The sequence below is a fragment of the Onychomys torridus genome, chromosome 15 (assembly GCF_903995425.1).
Source record: "Onychomys torridus chromosome 15, mOncTor1.1, whole genome shotgun sequence".
NCBI lineage: Eukaryota > Metazoa > Chordata > Mammalia > Rodentia > Cricetidae > Onychomys > Onychomys torridus.
This window is the reverse complement of record NC_050457.1, coordinates 34538446-34554107: the sequence shown is the minus strand read 5'-3', so window position 1 is coordinate 34554107 and position 15662 is coordinate 34538446.

Here is a 15662-nt window from a genome sequence, read left to right as displayed (position 1 = left end):
ACAACTGAGCCTAGGGATTTGATCTCAGACTTGCCAGACTCTAGAAATGTGATGTTTAAATTCCTGTTCTTTTTTGGGGTTAAAGAATGCAGATATCAGGAGATATCTGCTGTATCCTGTAGTCTGGCTTCAAACACTTCATAGCTGAGTGTGGCCTTGAACTACTGACCCTCTTGTTTCTTCTGAGTGCTAGGATTACAAGCAGGCACAACCATGACCAGTTTATACTATGCTGGGGACTAAACCTTGTGCTTTGTGTCTGCTAGCAAGCACTCTGTGTACTGAGCCACCTTCCTAACCTCAAATCTTCTTGATAAACCACTGAGTTTGTGCAATTTTGTTACAGCAGCACAAACAGACAAATACAGTCTCATTGTACTTTAGATGTCTCAGCAACATTAGACTTCAAAAGCCTTTACATTTGCCTTATAAGCATTTGTGGGTTGTTTCTCTTGTGTTTTCTCATTTTGAGCCTAGTATATGGAATATTTCAGCATTGTTACATGTTCATTGGGTTTAACCAGTTGTTGATTTAATTGATTGCTTGGAAGAAGTCAATAACATTTCATGGTTAATTAATTACTTAAACTACCTATTATAATTGAGTTTCCTGATCTAAAATCCAAACAGAAGTCCTAATACGAGTCCTGAATTACAGTTTTTGAGCTCCCAGTGTTTATTTGGAGGGGTAGCAGACGATTTTTATGAGATGTCTTGGGCTTAATAATTCCTTACCTTCAGCCTTCAGAAGCTTACTGTCAAAGCTGCTTTTAATGTATTTTTCTAGATGAATCAAATATTTTTTAAATCTATACTTAATATATTTGGAAAGATAATGAAATTAAATTAAAAATTCTGTGTTGGACTTTAATTTCTGGTTCTGTATTTGTGGAGCATGGATGTTGTTACCTTGTCCTAACTGCTAAGTAAAAGACATATTGAAAACCAACTCTACTTGCATTTGGGGGAGACATCAGGACACTGGGAAAGTCACTGCCCTCAGGTCTGGAGAGACATCTGTCTACAGTGTCATAGTTTTCCTGTGTAGAAACTCCCAGGGAGGAACTGCCGAAGAAGCAAGGCTGATGCAGGAAAAGGAGATAATTGGCGTTTGTTAGAAGCTCCACCTAGGGTGGGAAACTAAGAATTAAAGCCTGTAATAGGGCAGGCAGTCACAGAAGATCAGAGGAAAACACACCCTCATGCGTCTCACATCAGCAGTTGTGGGTAGGGAGTGAGGAAGAAGATTTGAAATATGTTAGAGCATTCTGCTTTCTTAACAAGCTTGTCTAAGGAGAGTATTTTAAAAATTATTCCTTTTATTTTTTGAGATTATAATTCATGATCCCTCCTCCCTTTTTCTCCTTCTAAACCCTCCAATATGCCCCCTCTTGCTCTCTTTCAAAGTCATGGCCTTTTGTTTCATTATTATTACATAAATATAAGTATATATAAATATATATATATACATATATTTCAAAATATATAAATACACCCTGCTTAGTCTTTATAATGTTATTTATATGTATTATATTCAGGGATGACCAATGCTGTTCTGCATTCCTTAGTTGCCTGGCCTCCTGGGCTTTCTCCTCTCCACTGTAACATGGCTGTTGTTATTGTCCTTGTTCAGCTCATGTTTGGGCAGTGATGTTGGTGAGACTTTGAGGGTGTAGCTTCTGACATTACTAGGAGATATAGTCTCACATCAAACTCATTGATCCTCTGGTTGTTACAATTTTTTCCTTCTCTTCTACAGTGTTCCCAGAGCCTTTATTGTGGGAGTTGTTTTACAGATGTATCCTTTGGAACTGGGCTCCCTAATTCTGTATTTTGATTGGTTGTGCTTTTCTGTGCTGGTCTCCATTGCAATGAGAAGTTTCTTGGATGAGGAGGGTAGACTATACATCTCTGGGTATAAAGACAACTATTTAGGATGGAGTTAGGGATTATATTGGTTTGGAAATCTATTGGATATAGGTTCTCCTCCAAGATCCATGACTTTACCACTAGCCCTTGGTAGCTGGCAAGGCTTCTAGTACCAGGCATGGTTTTCTTGTTGAGCAATTCTTAAGTCTCCTGGAAAGTTGTTGGTTACTGCCAAGGTATGTGCGCCACTTCTGCCTCCTTTGGTTACTGTGCCATGCTAGTTGTTGTGGTGGTGCATAGGTGTCATGGTTGGGTAGAGTTGTTGTTTGCTTCCCAAGGAGGGTGTATTTACAGACTTTAATCTGATGGAGTTTTAGAAGGACAGAACTTACCTAGAGGGAAGGGAAATAGCTCCAGCTGGTTGTCAATATTCTGTTCTCTGCAGTAGACAGACCAAGAAGCTTATGTACTATCCAGAGATGCACAGTGAACTTCAGACTGGTTCTTCTCTCATGCCTTATTCCATGTTGTTATGGCTGTATGTATAAAGGTGTCTTTTATGAAGTACATCATATATGGCTGTCAAGAAAAATGTGAATTGAGAGTTTGAGGACAGCCCAAGCTACATAGCAAGATAGTGTCTCAAAACCTCAAGAGCTAAGGCTGAAGGTGAGTGGTAGATCACTTACCTAGCATGCACAAAGCTCTTACTTTGATTCCCATGACTGAAATAAAAGTGACAGAGTATTCTCAAAAGCAAAAGAAATGAAACAGTCTGGAATACAGAGAATGAACCAATATCCCCAAACTCTAAAACAAAACACACACCCCTGCAATTTGAAGAGACAGAGCAGATGGTAGAACCAGCCGTGACAAGGATATTTGAGTTTCTAGATAAGGAGTTTACAATAACAAGGATAATACATTAAGAGTTTTAATGCTCTAAGTAGAGAGCATGTAAGAAGAGATGAACAACTTAGCTGGAAAGATGAAACACCTCAGACTCACATGCATGTGTTTCCTCTCTCCCAATAAATACCTTTCTTAACTGCTAAATCTGTCTGGGGTGTGAGATTTCTCTGATGATACCTGTTACTCTTCATAATTTTCTTGTCTTTTATTTCTTTAGCTGACACAGAAAATGAACCCAACCAGGACCCCTAGACTGTATCATTTCTGGATTGTATTACTATCATATCATAGGGCAATGGGATTAGGATCCACAGAGGGAAATTTCCAGGGAGGCAGAAGAGGAATGTGACAGGTATCCTTTGAGTTCAGTTCTTTACAAAGCTGAGTTGTAGAAACTTGGGTTACCTTCATTGTGTCTTAGAAATCAGTCACAGAGGGAATATCTGGAAAATGCCACTGGTGGGAGAGAAGGTTGCTGGCATACTTTTTAGACATGCTCTTTTTGCAGCTTAATAGTGGCATTGCCTACTGCAAGTTCTGAAGATGGAAGATTTGGTACCTAATTCAACATGAAAGGTGTGTGTGTGTGTGTGTGTGTGTGTGTGTGTGTGTGAGAGAGAGAGAGAGAGAGAGAGAGAGAGAGAGAGAGAGAGAGAGAGAGCGAGCCTGAAGGATACACACACACACACATATACATACATACATATATATATATATATATACACATACATACATATATATACATACATACAATACATACACACACACACACACACACACACACACACACACACACACACACACACACACATATATGACATACTAGGATACTGATACAGGTCCCTACTGCAATATGTGAGAAAACTGATTCATTTCTTCATTGTTATACTTAAGTTATGCCTCAGTTTATGTAAAAGAAGTGTGCTCTGATCATTTCATTATATCAATTAATATTGCTAATTGTTGTGGTGTAATTTATCATATGCTATGTTCCGTATGTTTGGTACCTCACAAAGAGCAGACAAGGTGGTTCTTTACTATTTTATGAATTAGGTACTGGAGGACCAGAATGCCTTGGAGCACATTGCCAGCCTTCTCTATGCTATAACTGATGGAAGGTTGGTTTTAACCTGTCTGTCTCAAGCTAACACTTGTGTTTCCAATCCTTGCTTCTAGTCTGGGCATGAATTTCAGGGCTGTGTTCTGGGTGGAAGAGGAGGCTAAAGGTTAACACAGAATATCTGAGGGGGTTTAGAAGACTTCTGCCCACCACTCACCTCTTCACCTATGTGATGAATATCTGTCACAGGTGGAGGCTTCATTCCATTGAGCTCAGAAGTCTTCCTTTGACTTCTAGAATGTCTCATAGAAGATGCTATGAGACATCTTAGACAAATCTTCTATTCAGTGTTGCTATAGTGTTTTGCATGGCCAACTAAGTGGGTGGTTGTTCATGCATCTTCTCTCCTATGTTTGGCTGCAAATTTTGTCTTAAAATGTTTCCCAGGTGGACAGTTTTTAAAAACTACAGTTACAAGGTCTCCAGAAATACAGTAGTCAACCAGTGTGATTAGGAGGCATTTAGTCCACAAGGGCAGATGATGCTTTTCTTGATAAATCAGAGCTAGAAGGTGAAACAGAGAGAGGAGAGAGGAAAGCAGAGATGAAGAGGGACATTGATTAATCTAATACATTCCTATAAGAAAATGTCCTCTCTATTTACGGCCTTAAGATTCCATTTCCCACTCTGAACCTGACAATTCCAGTGCTGGAGCCAACCATCGTGTTTACTATCCTGTCTCTGAGTTGTAAAATGGCTCATCTACAATTACAGACTGAGCTGCTGTAATCCAAAAGGATTAAAAGATAAGAAAAAAGGGAAGGAGAAGGAGGGGGTGGGAGGAAGTGGAGAAAGAATGGAGCGAGTTTGAACAAAAGAGTAGAAGGATGATAGAGGAGAGGGCGAGGGAGAAAGGATGGCTTTATACTTTACACGTTGATTTATATAACTTTCTTTTCTTCAAAAGTGACCTTGAGAGATTTCGTATCTCCCTAGATTATACAGAGCAGCAAGTGCTAGGGTTCTGCTTTGTCTGAATTCCATGATGTTATAATTGAGGGGAAATGGCATAATTTAGTTCTCATATAGTACCAGCCAGTATGGTAAGAAGACCTTGATCATAAGAGTAAGGAGACTGGATTCTCCTCCTCCTCCTTCTTTTTTATTTAAGAAAAATTTTAAAATTCATTTTACATACCAACCACAGATCCTCCTCTCTTCCCTCTGCCCTGCTCCCCCACAGCCTCCCCCCACCCTTCTGAAAGGGTAAGACTTCCATGGGGAGTAAGCAAAGCCTGTTCCCTTCAGTTGAGGCAGGACAAAGCCCCCCCTGCCCCCTGCAAAGGTGTCCCACCATAGATAATGGGTTCCAAAAAGGCAGCTCATGCACCAGGGATAGATCCCGCTGCCTGGTCCTGTCCCCCCCCCCCCCCAAGCAGATCCTGCTACACAAGTGTCTCCCATATGCAGAGGGCCGAGTCCTGGTCCCATGCAGGCTCCACATCTGCTTCTATCAGTTACTGGATGAAGAAGACACTGTGATAACAGGGTATTCACCAATCTGATTCCAGGATAGGCCAGTTCAGGCACCCTCTCTACTATTGCTAGTAGAGGATACTGGATTCTTGTGTGGCCATCATGAACATGAGTGAGAGAAGTATGCACTAGTTCCTTTTCAGGGAGAAACTAAGTAGTTTCTGCCTACTGGGCCAGGGTGAGCCGATTTCTGTATTCTGGGATATGGATGGGGAGAAAATAATAGGGAAGGTATGTTATGGTCTTACTTTGATTCTATTTTAAGAGTAAAGCATAGGGGGCATTGTGTATCAGGCTGCATATCATTTTCAAAGTATCCTCTTTTCTCTAAGAGCTGTCAATCATCTTTTCTCTTTAGGGCATTTATGCAGCTGTTCCCTCATTTATTTCTGCAAGCCTGTGTCTTCAGAGGGATACTCATGAAACTTGATAGTTCTTGATAATTTTTCAGTAATTATCTCACACTTCTTTCACAGAGAGGTGACTTGGCATTTCCTTGGATTTCCTAGTGGTCTGTATATGTTTTTAACAAGGATGAATAGCCTCAGTAATACCTTACATTATGTTAATTTTTTTGGCAATTAGGACCCAAGTCTACTTTTCCCGTTCATTTATTTCTTCTTCTGATGAATTTATATTCAGAATTGAATCTGACATAGTTAGGTCTTTCTCTGATTGGAATATTGCTGACCAAACAAAACAGTTGGAAGTACAGAGAGCATTGGGCTGGAGAAGAAAGAATTGAGATCAGGTCTCGCATCTTTGAGGAACTAGCTGAGACGTTACGTTGCCTGGCATGAGAAAGCTACAGCAGACTCAGCACCCCTTCCAAATGCCGAGATTCCACAGTTCTGTGATATCAGACCACAATACGGCAATACTGTAGTGTTCTCTTGCAGGACGGTAGGTGATCAGTAGAAGGTTAAAATAGACTGTAAGATTATTTTTATAAGATTTTATTTATGCCACATTTTAGGAGTGCCAATTTTTCATGACTATGATAATGAAAGATTTAGAAATCAGCTTCAAACTACTGGAGCCAGCCCCTCAGTATTTTCATCTATTTTGAGTTCAGATTTCTGTAGAAAGTTTTTATTTTTTTTATGAGTAAGACACTTACTATGGTAATTATAGATAAATAAGAAATTATATTTCATAACATATATGTTATATTAATTATAACTTTAGATTATGTGTGCAGAAAATGTGAGGATAATGAGATAAAAAACATTGGTTTATTCCTATAGTTTATCAAAGAGCAGGGCATCAGTTAAACAAGGGCTGAACATAAGATGAGCACATAGATATCATCTAATGAACAATTAAATCTAATGTAAATTATCACTATCTATCATGATCAGGGATGAAGAACAGAGCAGATGTATCAGATGGGATACACAAGAAGACAATTCTTACCCTTGGTGAAGGTTAAGCAGGGGGCATTGATATTTCGGGCATCTACTAATCACTTTGTTAGTCAATGAACTGTAACCAATCCTTCTAAAACTTGAGCAACATACTCAAGAAAGAACAACTTTGAGCTCTCTAATCCCATTCATCATCTTTGTCATTTGCTGATGAGTCCAGAATTCTTTGTCATTTGCAGGTAAGTCCAGACCTATTTTGTTATACCCTTGGAAGTTATGTTTCTTCATCAACATGGGTGTAGTGGAGATCCAGCCAAGAGACTGTCCACTTTTTTTTTTTTTTTCAGGAAAGCACTTGGATAGTGATGAAAAAAATTAACATTTGTAAAGAGACAAAGGCTATGAACATGTTTCTTAACATGGCTTTAAGTAACCTTGTCAATTACTCAGGCTAAGAATATCTAATCAGGATTTTAAAATTCAAAGATGTGTCACAGAATGAAGCTCTTAACAATCAGTACAAAGGCTGTTACTTTCTTAATTTCTTTCATAACACATCACAGTGGATTAGCATTTATTTGGAGAGGTTGACAAACTTATTTTTGTTCTAATTTTATTTTTTAAATATTTTAATTTTTGTTCTATTTTATTCCTGTGAAACACTAAACACCTTATTCAGAATGTTTATTCATTAAGATTATTTTCTGGTTATATTTCTCCTTTCTAGAAAAAAAGAACAAGTTGGGTAGATGATAAAATCATCTCCAAGAAGAAGGGGAGAAAGAAATCACTGACATGGAAAACTGAACATGTTCTATAACACACAATGTGGGATAAAATAACAGAATCTTATAAAGCAACCTTTGCCCTAGGGCTGACTAGAACACCTACCTGCTTTGGATAGAGAAAGAAAGAATGCCTCTTATGATTTGCTGAAGATCATTGGTCCAATCTGTTCTTCTTCAGTGGCTGCTTTTGAAACTCCACTCTCTTTTATTTCAAGGATATTTATTACCCACTCATTTTTTAAAAATATTTTTTAAATTATGAATGCCAATGTCTAGATTCCTAAGACTGTCAGGTATCATAGTACCTAGGTGCAATTAGTTTTCTAAGTCTTTTTTGTTTGTTTGTTTGTTTGTTTCATTTACAACATTTCAATGTCATTTAATTTTTGGTTACTTTCTCTGGTTGCTAAGGTGTTTTTAATAGTTTTCCTACTCTGACCTTGAAGAAGGCTGACCTGGCATTTTTACTTTCAGGTTTGGTTGCTCATTACTCATAAGCCTGATCACTGAATATCCCACAGTTTTCTTTGTCTTAAGAAGGTGTGACACAACATGTTATTAGGAACTCATTTTAATTTAATAACTAAGTGCAACAAAAGCAAAAGATTTTCATCCTGACAGCTTCTTAACTTAAAGATTTAGAACTTGCTTTAAGTCATTTATTTCTTTAAGCCCAAGACATTTGGCTTTTGAATTTGAATTCTCCATCATATGGTACATGTTGACTCATAGGTCTGCAGTCAAACACTTTAAAAAACTAAAAAGAACAACAAAAAACAAAAACCAATGTACTGAAAGCCATCATCTCTGAACATAATGATCCAATCATCTACAAAATTACTTCTAAAATTGAAATGGCATTTTGAACTTGTATGACTATAAAAGAACATAAAAACACTAATACTTTAGTTGGGTGCTCATTTAAAATTATAGAAAACATCCAATTTCCTCTCTAAATTGTTTCTTGGAAAATTACAGAATTTTAGGATCAATCCAGATTATTTGTATAAGTTTGTCTTCCTTAAAAACATATGGGCAAGGTAACTGACAGTACAAATACTCAACATCACAATCTGTGTGTGGCTATGTAGTGACGACCTGGATCAGAATTCAAATATGCACAGACCATAGCAATAGGAGTGCAGCATTTTATACTTATAGTAAAACTGTAATTGAATAATTAGGAGCTTCATTGTCCAGATAGGATCTCATCAACACAACACCAATGTACCCAGGCTCTGGGGCACAGTAGGGCAAAGGTGTTTCAGATGCAAAGCACGATGACAGCTCTATGAACACTTTCAACTGGTAGTTTACTTGTTCCAGTGGCAATTAAATTGTATCATATAGGTGTGTATCATTAAAAAAATAAGGTGAGGTATTGGTGAAATTATTAAGGCCACTCCACGTAGTTAAAAGGGAGGTTTATTTTGTGGGGTAACTTACAAATGAAGGCATAGGTTGTAGGGTCTGGCAAAGGTATGGCGCAGCCTGGCAGTGTTCTCTGGAGAACTCTGCTTGGTTTACCTCTAGCGTCCAGGGTCCTGGAACCAAGAGAGAGCCCTCCTCTCTATCCTGGGTCTTCAGCTTCCTCCTTCAGCCCCGCCTTGTGGGCGTGACCATTACCAAAGCCTCAATGGGGGTTGGAACTTCCAGGCCAAGGCTGAGATGGCCTCCCACTACAGTGAGGGACTGCAGAGATGGCTCAGCAGTTAAGAGCATTGGCTATTCTTCCAGAGAACCCGGGTTCAATTCCCAGCACCCACTAACTCCAGGATCTAACACCCTCACACAGACATACATGCAGGCAAAACACCAATACACTCAAAATAAAAATAGATTATTAAAAGATAATAAAATAATAATTTTAAAAAGTGAAAAGAAGGAGATCAGTGGATATATAGAATTGAGGACATTCAGGCTGCTATGAGGTAGGCCCACCAGAGACCATCACATGAATTCCCTGAAAGCTGAAAAGAAAGTCTTTGACGTCCAGTAACTGCACAAGGAACTTGCCCAAAGCATGCAGCCCCAAAGCTTTATGGCTTTTTACCTTATATGCTGAAAACCATGTCTTGGTTGGCATACTTCATTTAGCAAGAAGTGGACCTACAGAAGCCAAAAAACAAGGTTAGTACATTTAGGGACTTTATACTCAGGGACTTTCCTAGAAGATGGGCTAGGTCTTTGTTTTCATTTTGCTAGGTGTTGGAGCCTATGTGCTTGGTTTTAAGGTCAAAATGGTACCCTGGTATCAGTTGTGCAAAGGTCTGGGGACATGTTACAAGCCATCTGGATACAGCATGTAGACTCACTTATCCTACCATGCATGTGTATAGTTTTTAATGTTCCCTCATTCCTAATGCTTTCTCTTATCAGCCTGCTATTGACAGTTGAAATGCTGTATGTTGATGTAGTTTTCTGGGTAGTCAACAGAAAATCGGACTGAACTTGGTTTAAGTATATTATCCCGTGTAGAGAGTAGATAGTCGGACTTGCAGTTGGGTTAGATGGCTCACAAGTCAGCTGTGTAATCAACACCAAGCTCCTCTCAGCCTTCTGTTATGCTTCTCTCAAAGGTCACTCGGTGTCGGGTCTGTCTCTTGTGATTGGTATGAAAAACTTACCTTTGGAAATGTTTGCTGTTAGGGCTCAGCCGCTGTTTGAATGAGAACAAAACACCACAAGGGTGTGGGGAAACCAAGCTGCCTAGAGAAGCCAGATGTGGTATTCTCTAGCCAATGGTACCAGTTAAGTTTCAGCTGACATCTAGCATCAACAATTAGACTGAATGAACTTTCAGCAGAGTTCAACTTCCGGCCATGGTGTCTTCCAGTTGGTGTTCCAGATATGAGATATGGTAGAGAAGAGTCCAGCCATGCTGACTCTGCTGCATTTATCTTCATGTGCATGGGATCTTCAAGAAATGACAGTTCTAATTTTAGAACAGCTGAATTTAGGAACAATTTATTATGTTGCAATAGATAACTATATATTTTTGCGTGTGTTCCAAAACTTTTATGAAATGTGTGTGATTGATCTAGAGGTAGAATTAAAATGAGCTAACACATTGTGTATGAGACTATAAACACATGGACACAGGCTCTAAGAAGAAGTCAAGGTCTACATGATTAACACTGGGGTATAGATAGATGATAGAATGAATGAAAGATAGATAGGTTCAATCTCCAATTGGGAAGAGCAATAATATTTCTTTTCTGTTGCATTGAGCCAACTGGGTCTTATTCCTATTCCTAGACCCAAAACAGTGACCAGAACAAGCTACACATTGATGTTACATTTATGTGTAACACATGAACTCTTTATCTCTTTGGAGGACTGTGGATACTTAAGTTGCTGGCTGGTGCTATCTTCATACCAGTGCTTTACTATAAAAAATCCTGGCAGGGTCTGATAGGGTGGGTTGAAATCATCTCTTCAGAGAATGCGTGCTGGGGGTAGTATTGGTTCCTTGTTGCTTCTGCAGTGGGAGGTGCCCCCTATATATCCCGAAACTCTCTGCAAATATGAAAAACACCTAAATGCTTGCGGAGCAAATGTGAGAATGTTTTGCACAGAAAAAAAAGACAAAGTGAAAGTAAAAAATGATACCCCTTATCCAGAGGGATCAGGCCCTCTGGATAAGTGAGACAATTGAATAGCTTGAACTGTTTGGGAGGCACCCAGGCAGTGGGACCCTGACCTATCCTTAGTGCATGAGCTGGCTGTTTGGAACCTTGGGCTTACACAGGGACACTTTGCTCAGCCTGGAAGGAGGGGACTGGACCTGCCTGTACTGAATCCACCAGGTTGAACTGAATCCCCAGGGGAGTCTTGGCCTTGGAGGAGATGGGAATGGAGGGGAGGGGCTGGGGGGAAGGTGGGAGTGGGAGGGGGGGACAGGGGAACCCATGGCTGATGTATAAAATTAAAACACAAGTATAATAAATAAAAAAAGGAGAAAAAAAATGATACCCCAAATCCATAGTATATGTTGGGCAACTTTATGGTATTCTGCTATTTCCCAAGTCAAATACATTGAAGAAAAGATCTATACAGTTCTGTGTATTTAACCAGTCAGAATTACGTTTTAAATTTTAAATGGGCTTGTCTGATTTTGTTGCTCTTAGGATACTACAAGGTTAACTGAACTAGTCATATAGGGACCTCATAGACTACTTTTATATAAAGCAGCACCTATTTTATAAAATTATGTAGATAAAGGAGGCCATTTGATAGAGACATGATAAAGTCATTCAAAGGGACAGTTAAAGATGAGGTAATTTATATTATAATGAAAACATAAACATTCACCCATGCTCTAGGAGGAAGTCAAGGTACGTTACACTAGAGTCCCTATATATATAAATCTCAAATTACTCCTTGTTAATGAACATCCATTGTCCTTTTAGCTGAGAGAGTGGCACTGGTTCTGATTCTGTTTGTCTTTTCTCAGTTTCTCCCCATCATATCATCTATTGTGTATGCCACATTGCTTTCCATATGCCTTTGTCCTGGGAAGTTACCTTATTGTGTCAGCACAATATTACTGTTTTTAAGAAAACATGACCCTGACTTTACCTGCTTCCTTAAGAAGTTGGACTACAAACAGTCTTGAGTTTTTCTGTACCAAGACAGTGGTAGCTTATGCAATCTACGTTCTCTGTCTACCTCATGCTGTTCACGTTCTACACCTTCGAGTCCTCAGATTTGAATTTGGTGTGCTCTTCAGTTATGAAAGAGGTTAAATTCTGAATTATGTGAAAAACAATCATCCCCAACTGTGATATTAGCTGAATTTTTTTAAACAATTGGGCAGAAATATGTTTCTTGTTGGGCTATAACACTTCCTGGTGCCATTGTGAAGCATCCTCACTAGGAACAGGTGTTCACAGGTTCTGCAGTGAGACTGGAAGCCACAAAGTGGCTGAACAGAACAAAAGTTAACCTGACTGAGTCCCCAGAAGGCAAGAAATTGAGAAGGCAATGCTCTCTTTGCTCCTATTTGCCTATTATTTTTTAATCCTTCACCTGTTGGAAGTAGGGGCTTCCTAGTTATAAAAACTTAGCATTTAAATTTCAGCATTTCAACAAACCAATCAAAATATCCTCTAGTGGCATCTAAGTGATTTACTACATCCAAACAGTAGATTTCTTTCTTCTGGCTGTCATATACCCTCTGTCAGTCATTGTAGTCTTCTGAATGGACAAATTAAAATTGGAGAAACTCCAAAGTTCTTGCTATTTGATGAAATGAGCCATTTACATTATCTATGAAAGATGTGACATTAAAAGTTTACTTTGTTAAATGGTCTATGAATCAAATATGAAGATAATAGGAGTTTGGTTCCTTTCTGCAGGCTACCCTTGGGTAAAGACTAAGCCAGTGACATACAGAAGATGTTGGCCAACCATGACTCTCCCTAGGCATATCAGCTTATAATTTTGTAAATAAAAATATATTGGAATATAGTACCACTTGACTAATTATTGTCTGTGGATGATTTTATACCAGTAGCAGAATTAAGTGTCTATGGCAGATAAAACATAGGAAATCTATTATTTGAATTTCAGGTAAACAATATATATGAGACATATTTATACTAAAATTATTCAATATTTATTTGCAGTCATTTATATTTGGTAAGTCTAGCAATCCCAGACTGGGACAACCTAGCACACAAAACATTATCTATTTGTTACTTGGCTTTTGGTAACTACTTACATGAAAGGAAAACTATGAATTAGTATGAAATAGTACTTCTGAGTTTTAAGTCCACTTTAAGCACTAATTTGATGTCTAATCCTGAATCAAACCATGGTTCATATCTGTAAGATAATCTTGTAATAGTCATCTGTCTTCCAGGGTTGTATGAAGATGTCTGGCACATTAAGGAGAACAAACACTTAGGGAGAGGAGCAGATCGAAGGGAGAAGGGTTTGATATACGTCTTGTATCATGCTATGAATTCTAATGTGACCCCTAGTCTCCATATTCTGGATGCAGAGCAAGAAGAAACAATGACACCACATTTAGCTTAAGTATAATGGAGATGTGTCACATCCAGATGTTGTTCACAAAATAGACATTTCTGACTAAATAGAAATTAAATGAAACATCAGAAAGATAGCCTTCTATTTCCTTGCAACAGCTTTATGCTAGGCAGTATTTTTCTATTGATTAGAATGTAACGTGCTTTTCCTGCTTTGAAAGAAATTACTCCTTTGGGATCATATATGAAAGGGATCAGTTCCATTTTCCATCTCGACAGCTCTAGCATCAGTGAGAGCTGAGGCTGTATTTCCAAGGCACCATCACGTAAGAGTTCGCTTCTGAACGGAGGCAGAATGAAGCAGTTTGAACAAAAGAAACAAGAAAGGAGACAGTGTTGGTTTTATTCCCCCTTTGAAGAATTTTTCTAATCTACCTGACTTCCTTCTATAAAACACTTGGCAAGGTATTTGCCAACTTACCACTACAGGGTGCATTAGAAATTGTGGCTGAGTTTCACTGTCAAAATTTGCCCTAATTGGAACTTTACCCTGGGCGAGTGGAATATTCTCTCTTGTTCTTCCCTGATACTTCAAATATAGTTGTACTAAGTCCCAAGAATTTATTGTTCATCTGTTTTCTCGGTGGGTGGTGATTGTGTTGATATGAAATGTTTTTAATCATTTCAATATTCCCAGCATGTAATTTTGTGCTTGTAGGCTCTAGATAAATGGTGATCAAATGACCTCAATAAATACAGACCTAATAGAAACAATTTCCTGTCTTCAAATTCTGTTCTGCTTCATTTCAACTCATTTTTTTTTTCTGAAATATTTTTTACAGAAGCTCAACTGTAACTTGTTATAGGATATTTCCTTGGGATTATAATTTGACTTCTAATCCTTATAACTGTTTTCTTACTTTTCTTTCTGTCTTTCTGGTCTACCAATATAGATTTCCTAGTCCTTTCTCAAATTTGGGCAGTTCCAGCTTGGGAATCTAAGTGCTGTTTTCAAATTCTAGTCCAGGTTATGTCTACCTATAAGTTAGACCGAACAATTGGCTGAGCAGGCATAGGCAGTTGGATTGTTAGTGTTAGGTTATGCTTTAACTGCCTGGGTCAACTTGGGCAGTCATTTAAGCTCCATGAAAGCCATTTTCTTCCACATAACATAAGGCAGCGTTTTCAGCAATAGTTTGTAAATTGTGTACAGGGTAGCTTTGTAAAAATCTGGAAATTCACCAAAGGCATGTTAAGTATTTACCATTAGCTGTGTGGTACTTGTACAATGGTTGTGAGAATGCTGAACTTTATAAAGAATGTGGGTGGAAGATGCATTAGAATTCTCCTAAGAAGTTCTTATAGGCTGTAAAACAGAGGCTTTGCTTAGAAGGACATGTATTTGAGATTTGCTATCACATCCCCACTGGTGATGAACTAGACCATGGTATCTTGGAAGTACCATAGAGGTCTATACAAATCATGTAGCCACTTCTTCTGGAAATGCTTTGTGTTACTGCTTAGGCTAAATTTTAAGGACACTCTGTGTCCTCAGTGTCTGTGATGGTCATTGCCTTGTTGAGCTTCCTTATCTGGGATAGACTGCTTCAGTCATGCTGGGACACACTGCTCCTCATTACATTTTCTAAAGCCTGGTACTAAGGCCAAAAGATACTAGAATGAGAACATAAGATCCACTTGGCAGGGTACATGTTTCCAGAACAGGGTCCTAAATCTACTCTTTCTTAAAATCAAGATGGGTGGTCTGACCTGAAGCAGATTGACTCAGCACCACAGCATTCAAAGTATCGGCATCCTGGAGCTATTACTGGAAATATGATAGTATGTTTGGACATCACTTGTGTTAAAATGTAACATTTGTTTTTATGTATAATTTTTTGAACCTGTTTCCTGATTTTGTTTTTTCTTTAAAGAAATGGAAGAGAAAACTTTATGCACCAGGCTGGCTTTAATATTTCCCAGCATGGTTCTGGCCCATTGCATATCTGGCCTTTATTATTAGGCTAACCACCCACACACTAAATGCATGATCTCAGGAAATCAGGTCACAGATCCAATTTAGTGTTCATGGGTTTATAATCCTGATTTTCTTGCATGCTTACTACTACACTGCCAG